Source organism: Macaca fascicularis, chromosome 6 (genome assembly GCF_037993035.2).
Source record: "Macaca fascicularis isolate 582-1 chromosome 6, T2T-MFA8v1.1".
Lineage (NCBI taxonomy): Eukaryota > Metazoa > Chordata > Mammalia > Primates > Cercopithecidae > Macaca > Macaca fascicularis.
This window is the reverse complement of record NC_088380.1, coordinates 78,366,494-78,374,873: the sequence shown is the minus strand read 5'-3', so window position 1 is coordinate 78,374,873 and position 8,380 is coordinate 78,366,494.

Sequence of the window (8,380 nt, the reverse complement as noted above, 5' to 3'; positions counted from 1 at the left end):
GCTGGTTTTCCTACACATTACCCAGGAATTTCCAGTAAATGACTAGACCGTCCTTCTATTAAATGATATCGCTAAATGGAGATTTTATACCCCTCCACAATTTCACCCTAAAGAATGGATCAATTACTAAAGCCTATTTTATTAAAATAATCATATTTCAAAGTAGGTATGGCTTTATCTGTTTATGATTATGAAAGCAATTCACACTTCTTGTAAAAATATTCCTGTTTTTCAGAAAGATATAAAGAAAACAGCAAAAATACCCTTCTCTTGTTGTCCAAAGATAACTTCTATTTTTTTGTGTGTGCACACATTAATGCACATACATTCATGTGAGCATGTGTTTACTTATATTTTTATAAAAATGAGATCATACTTTCTTCCCAGTTCAACCTTATATCATATCTTCCCTCGTCAGTAAATGTAGATGTACCTCATCATTTTAAATGAATGCTTATTATTTTTCAAAATGAATATGCTGTAATTAATTTAACCAGTCTCCTACCGATAAAATTTAGGTGTTTTTTTTTTTTCTTAACCATTATCAAGAGCTCTGTAATTGACTCTTTATGCATATTTTTGGCCATGTGTTTGGCTGTTTCCTAAGAATAAGTTCCTAGGACAGAGATGATTAGTCAGTTGTCCTAAGGGAAGAAAGAGCCAGACAAGATGATTTGATGCAATGGTAAACTATGATATTTGAGGAAGAGAAGAGATACTGAGTTGATCACAGTCACTACCACTTGAATCTGTGCCCAGCCCAGCCCTGTGGCCACATGTTTGGGTCCTACGGAGAGGAGGTGCTAGCTGCAGTGTTTTCAGACCCTTGAGACAGTGGGTGCATGAAGGAGAGAGGGTTGCTCCTCCAGCTCTGATCCAAGCCATTATGTAGCACTGGGTCAAGCCAGAGCAGGGGCAACCCCAGTGGGATGGGGATTGTTTGTATGCACTTTTCTGGACTTCTTGGGGACTCCCAGAAACACAAAGCAGAGGCTGGTAGAGACATGTGCCAGGGAAGTTTGAGTCATTACTTTTGCATGATTCTATCTATATGCAGCAGCAGGGAAGGCCTGGAGAAATTCAGTTTATACTATGGTTACTTGTGGGTATAAACCAACTCTGTGTGCTTAATGCTATGAGAATACTGAATGTACACTCTATTTTTAAGCACATACACAAGGCTTATCCTTTCTGTCATTTTACAGTCTTAGTACCTTGGGGCTTGTTTTGTCTCACCTGTTGTGTACTCATAGCCAAAGTCAGGCCTCTTGGATTCTCTTGACAGCCATTTGCCAACTCAGCCATATGTCACTTAAGTTCTTTCACCTCTTTGTTTAAAATTGGGTATGCAATAGGTTCTCTCAAATGAAGCCTTTCAGTAATTTATAACCATATAGAGATTATGGTTTTGTCTTTATTCCCACTTCCTAGCACAGTGCCTTCCCACAGTTCAAGGGAATCGGGTATTGAACAATGAAGAGCAACCAAAAATCCAAAGTAGGGGAGTGTGGCAGACACTGTCTATTGTCATCCAACACTCATTCCCCTTCCTGCCCACTCTCCTTTCTCACTAAAAAAAAGTCTAATTTATTCAGGAGCTGGGTATAGGCTCATTACTTTCAGCCTTCTTTCCAGGTCCCCAATATAAAGCATGATTAGTTAAAACCAGTAACCATCATCTCACTTTGCTTGGCCTTTCGTTGGGTGAAGGATGAGGGTGTGATCCTGTTTTGGCTGCCAGTGAGATGTAAAGGACAGTCCAGTGAGGTGAGTGTAGTTTCCCAAATGGAAAAAGACAAAATCCCCCAAGAACGCATTTTTCTCCTACACCTTCTACCTCCCTGGAATGGGGAGGTACTATCTAAAACAGCAAGGACCATGACATGGTAGGCATGAGGATTCTAAGATGATGAATCAGTGGAATTGAGAGTACCTGGGTCCCTGAGGGCATAGAGAGCAACTGAACCCCCCAGCAGTTGCTTTTCTCCATACTTGCTGCTCAGTGAGAAAAATGAATTCCTACTTTTTTTTTTTTTTGGTTTGAGATGGAGTCTCCCTCTGTCATCCAGGCTGGAGTGCAGTGGTACAATCTCAGCTCACTTTAACCTCCACCTTCTGGCTTCAAACAATTCTCCTGCCTCAGCCTCTGAAGTTGCTGGGATTACAGGCATGCACCACTATGCCTGGCTAATTTTTCTATTTTTAGTAAAGACAGGGTTTCCCCATGTTGGTCAGGCTGCTCCCCAGCTCCTGACCTCAGGTGATCTGCCAATCTTGGCCTTCCAAAGTGCTGGATAACAGGTGTGAACTACCACACCTGACCACATGAATTTCTATTTTTAAGAGTCACTCTCAGTTGGGTTTTCTGTTACTTGCCACCAAAGCATTCCTAAGTGATATCTAGAATAAATAAAACAAGAGTGATGTGACTATCAAGGAGCATAAACTCTGGAGACAGAGTTGCTGTTTTGAATCTAAGTTATTTTATTTGCTAGTTAATTTTGAGACGTTGGCTGTGTTAGCCTCTCTGTGCCTCAGTTTCTCCATCTGTAAGATAGAGACAATAATAGCACCTACTTAATAGACTGTGCATGATAGTCCAGAATAAATCCCAAAATGTCAGCTTGACTTCTTTTTGCAGCTATCACAATATACAGGTATCAAGTTGGAAAATTACACCTATTTTTAATAAAAGAATGTAATGCATTTTTTTAACACATCATTTGAAGTAAACTCGGATTGGAAAATGGTTTGTAAACTTTTTTAGCCCTTCTCATATTTATCGTGGCCAAATGTAAAATTGTTAGTCTCTGGGATGGCCTAGAATAAATATTTATGGTTTTCCACTCACATAAAACAAAAGAGTAGAGCTATTCCACATGTGTCTTAGACTTACTTGGCTCTAAGGAGTGAAACTCCACCTTCATAACTATAACTCCTACCAAGTTTGTATTTCTTTATGTGCCCATCTTTCCTCTATATTATTCCTTTATATTATTCCTTTATATAAAAGGAATAATAATTATATTATTCCTTCCTAAGTTTCTATTTTTTTCTCAGTAAGTTTTGAAATCTGATGGAGTTTGCATTTCTGCCTCTTTCTTCTAGTTGTATCTTTTTAAGAAAACCAACAAACAATGGTTTATGTTAATGAGGTGTCGAGAGAAATACAAAGGAAGCAGACACCAGTCTTTGCTCTTCTACTGTTTATAGTATTGTATATCAGGGTATGAAGTCACCTGGTGTTTTGCTTTTACAGGAGGGTTTATTAAGTATGAGGCATTGGGCATTCATATCATGGTTGGCCCTGAAACTTGGAGGTATTCCTCTGCCACTGCTGAAGAGCAGGTGGTTACTGAAAGAGAACAAGAGGAAGGCCCATTTAAAATCGGGTCTCAAATAAATTTGAATACCTTTGGAATTGTTTGTTTGTCCGGGCTTCTGATTTCAAGTGAGTTGTATGTGTTTGTCAGGTAACACTATGGCAATGGGAGCGTTAAATTAAGAGGTAAATAGGACATTCTATCTGTGGGTGCTGCCCTCTTGACTTGGAGGAGACAGGCAGGTCTGATTTTGGCACATTTGGGAATATGGGAGCAAACACATGCCAACTCCTCCAGGCTGCTAATCTTAGCTTGGATGTCGTTTGCCTCAGGCAGCCACAAGGATTTATTAAGCCCCCATGTGGGGCATGGTGTTGGATTAAGAACTCAGATTCTGTTGAGGTTCCAGCTTTGGAATTCAATCTTACACTTTTGCTTGAGGTAACAAAACATTCACAGTAACCTCATTCTTCTGTAATGCTCTGATGATGACTAAAGAAAAAATCATTCCAGTGAGCCAACATTAGGTATCCCATCCTCTGGCACAAATAATCAGGAAAGAGGTATTTAAATAGAGCAGAACCACGTTAGTTTGAAATTCGACGACCTGAAACCAGGCAGTCAGAGATGGAATCAGAGAATGTGAGAATCGGAAGGTAATTTAGTGATCACCTAGACCACCGGTTCCCAAACATTAGCATGCATTGTGATCACCTGGTGGGCTTGTCAAAATAGAGACTGCTGGACCCTATGCCTACAAACTATAATTTGGTAGGTCTTGGGCCTATCCGAGAATTAATAACTTAATTGGGTTGGATCCAAGAATTTGCATTGCTAACCATAGGGCATAGTGATGCCACTGGTTTGGCTACCTCATCTTGAGAGCCTCTGAATTAGAGGACTCCTGTACTTTACCAGTAAGGAAGCTGGAATGGAAAAGTTGATGAACTGTTCAAGGTAACAGTGCAGAAAATGAAAGAGCCAAGGCTAAATCTAGTTCTTTTGAGTTCAGGTTCATTGTTCTTATTTCTGTTCCACCATTCGTGACATAAATTTACTATGTCTACAATAACATATATTTTCTTAGGAATAATAGGAAACTCCCAAAATCTTTGCACTCCCACTTGGTATCAATTGACTTTGGGAAGTCATGTAACCACTCTACTGTTTCAGTTTCTGTAAAGTGGGAAAAATAATAATAATTGTAATAATAGGATGACAATCCTGTCTAATATGATGGTTGTGAGGATTGACATACAATATTATAGCTATATAGGTATATATGTCAAATATTTATAAAGTTCCTAGAATAGTGCTTTGCAAACTGCTATTATTGTTACTAAATATTAACTATTTCTAATTATTTTGAAAATATTTTATATTACCAAGATTTCACTCTATCTGGTCAAACTGGTTGATACAAGAATAGTAAAGGTGTCTAAGAGAAAAAAAGTCAGAATATGGCTAATCCCAAAACAGATGATTTAAAATAATTGGATATTAGAGTGAGCGTGATATTCTAAATTATCTCCTCCAGCCTCTCTTCCTATGTAGGAAACAGAGAAGTCACAGAGAAATTAAGCGATATGTCTAAGCTTTTATAGCTAATTAGCCATATTGCAGTTCTATAACTCAGTTTAATCCTATGCTAGTCAATATTTTTGAATGTAGCATTATAATATTGTCTTAGTCCACTTTCTTTTGCTCATAAGAGAATACCTGAGACTGGATAATTTATAAGAAACACAATTAATTTTTTATAGTTCCGAAGGTGGGGAAGTCCAAGGTTGAAGGGTCATATCTTATGACAGCCTTCTTGCTGAGACCCTGCAGAGTTCCAAGGTGGCATAGGGCATCACATGGTGAAGGAGCTGGGCACACTGGCTCATGTCTCTCTTTCTCTTTTTATAAAACCACCAGTCCCACTCCTGTAATAACCCATTATTCCATTAACCTGAAAATCCATTAATCCACGAATGGCTCTACCCTCATGGTCTGATCACCTTTTAAAGGCGTCACCTCTCAATACTGCCACATTCGGGATTAAGTTTTCAACATGAATTTTAGAGGGGACCTTTAAACCATAATGAATATCTTCTTACAGTTTTGTCTCTATTTCCTAGTGCTATGAATTCAGCTGAACTGTAGAGTTGACAACATACCACTGCTTCAGTATCTTGTCCTGTTTGTTCTGAATGCTTTTTCCTCAATGCTTTATTGTTGTTGCTGTTGTTGTTGTTCCTGCATAGGGCAAAATGAGATGCCTTTATTTCTATTAAGTTTCAAAAATACTCAGAAGGATATGTGAAGCTATTTCCTACCTGCATGTTATTCTCCTGTGTTTCCCCTGAAGCCTTCCATGTCTTGAGATGAGTCAATGCCTTGGAAAGCAAATTATTATTCAGTTTAAAAATCAAGACTCATTTAAAGTATCTAAATTCCAATTTGGACAGCAAAAGGTTAATAGTGCATAGAAAAAAATTCCAGCAGCCCACAAATCTAAGCATAATTATGTATGAACATGAGGCTTTTATTGCTGTCAAAATTAATCACTTTTCAACTTCCAGCTGTTAAAACCCTTCTGGCAGTTCTCCAAGCAATTCCCCTACAGTTACTTTTTCTTCAATTAATTTCTGGTGCAGTTCACAGGCTCCTGTTACATAAGAAGCAACTGAAAAGTTGACTTCTCAGGCTTTCTTTCTCTTTCCTTCCTTTCTTCCTTTGCTTAAAACTAGAAAACGACAGAATATGAAGCTTACTACTTTTACTCTTTCAGCTTGACTCTTAAAATCTAGAAACGAGCAGTGTGGAATTAAAGTATTAATGTTTATTATAAAGCACTTTATGTGTGTGAAGTGATTTGTAATAATTTTTATTAGCCATTTCTTTCCACTGTCCTCTGAGGTACATGAATGTTGTCATGTTTGCACTCTACAGCCCCACCCACTTTTCTCCCCCAGAAACTTTGCAGGAAATGGAATTTACAAATCTTCAGCACTGGGTTTAACCCCAATGGTATGCACCATTTATTTCTGGGATGGTGGTTACCTTCGCCACTCCCGTAGGCATACAGGTTTGTTGTGGTGGGAATTGTCTCAGAAGGAGAAGCCATGAGGTGCCTGAAGTTGCCCAGTAGCCTAAAAGCTCTCATGGTGGACTGCACCCCCAATCCCTATTCTAGAAGCAGCTGCCAAGAGACTGGTTGAGTTCTGAAGGGCAGAGGCCTATGGCAAACTATGCCATTGTGTTGGATAAATGATCACAGTGTATGATTGTATGAAAGTCTGCATCTTTGCATTTGCTTGGCACAGACCGAGTTTTTGCACATGGGTACTGGGTCAGATGTGCTGTCTTTCCAGTCTTCCTGGGATTCCAGAAGAATAGTCCTTGCATCTTTTCTCACTGCTGTAGAGATCGGAATGAAGGCTGAAGCTGTGCTTCCTAGAGACGGGGAGTTCTAATTCCTCTCACCTTGCCTGTGATATCAGGGCATGTGCTCTTCCACATCTGAGTGAGTTAAGCCAGTTTCATTTCCCTGGTTTGTCTCTCCCAGATCCCTCCAAAGTTGCCTGCCCTCTTCACATCTGGGGTGGAGGGCGCCTTCCCTGGGCACCCTCCTCCTCATCCACCCTGCTTCATGCTCTTCCATAATTGCACGTTAAAATGCTGTAATGAACAGATGCTTCTAGTGTGTAGTCTCTTTGTAATTTCTGCTATCATCCTCCATTTTCATGCAAAATTAACATATTTCCAGATGCTGATTCCTGAGCCTTTCTACCTGATAGTGGCAGTGCATGAGGTCTGAAACTGGGCAAGGGGCAGAGGTAAAAGAGTAAAGAGTAAAGAGGTCTTGCCTATTTAAAAAAATGTAAGAATGCAGCAAATACCTTGTAGTGCCTGTTTGTTTTATCATGAATATGCAGTTCTGTGCTACCCTATATTTATGTGGTTGGGAGGAGAGACTGCAGATGCAGAGGAAATCTTCATTCCATTCTTATCATCCAGACTCTAAAGTGGCTTGTCATTGAAAATCTGGGCTTTGAAAATTCAAGGCTGTCATAATTTAGGCTATGGAGCAAGATTTCTTGCCCAAACAGGAGTCTTGCTGGTCAGTGGGTCGGGGAGTGATTTGTGTGAATTTATCTCAGCACAAGGCCCCTGAGGCTGGTTTCTAGACTGCCTTGGTTAAAAATAGCCTGCTGATGAAATCGCATCCTAGCTCAAATCTAGCCCAAGGAAATGGCTCGAGGCCCCAGCACCTTACTGGAGTATGGAGCAGAGAAAGAGTCACCAAGAAGTCATCAGGTTGTCCCTTTACTACAGTTTGCACTGCAGTGAAAAATCTGTGGCAACCTCTCCCTCCTCCTTTGAAAATTAGCTGGTTAGCTTCTCCTAGGACTGCATTGATTGACTCCAGTCAGGGTAATTTGGACAAAAATTACTGAGCCCCGAATTGATGGCCTAGAGTGAACTGAGTCAGGATTAAAACTTTCTCTGAGTCTGAAGACCACAGGCCAAGACTCTTCCTTTAGGAAGCTGCCAAGACATCTAAGGGACAGGCTGGAGATCATGTTGAGAGCACCAAGGCCAGGAAGGACTGCTGATGAAGTTTTGTTTTAATTGACTTACATAACGTGCGTGAATATTATTTTTCACTTAAAACACTTTTTGTACATTATGTGCTTGTTTCCTTAATTGGATACTTTGTGGGTGGTTTGGCTAGATTTGGTGTTCCCTAGACCTGTAGATTCTATCATTCAAACTCCAAACATCTCACCAAACTCTATCAAGTGTAAATTAAAAACAAATATGTATGCAGTCAACAAGTTGGGGAGAAGAAGTTCTGTTTGGCGTTAGAGTCACTTTGCAGTTGGCAAAATACAGTTACAGTAATTTATATTGCTGTTATTCCATCTGCTTTCTGGCTTAAAATGTCCTAGATTGCCTCAAACTCTGTATATGCAATATTTTCCATTTATAAAATTTTCCTGCATAATCCATTTTATTTTTCAGAGAACTTTTGAAAAACAACATTGGTTAGTTTCACATTTCTAGAG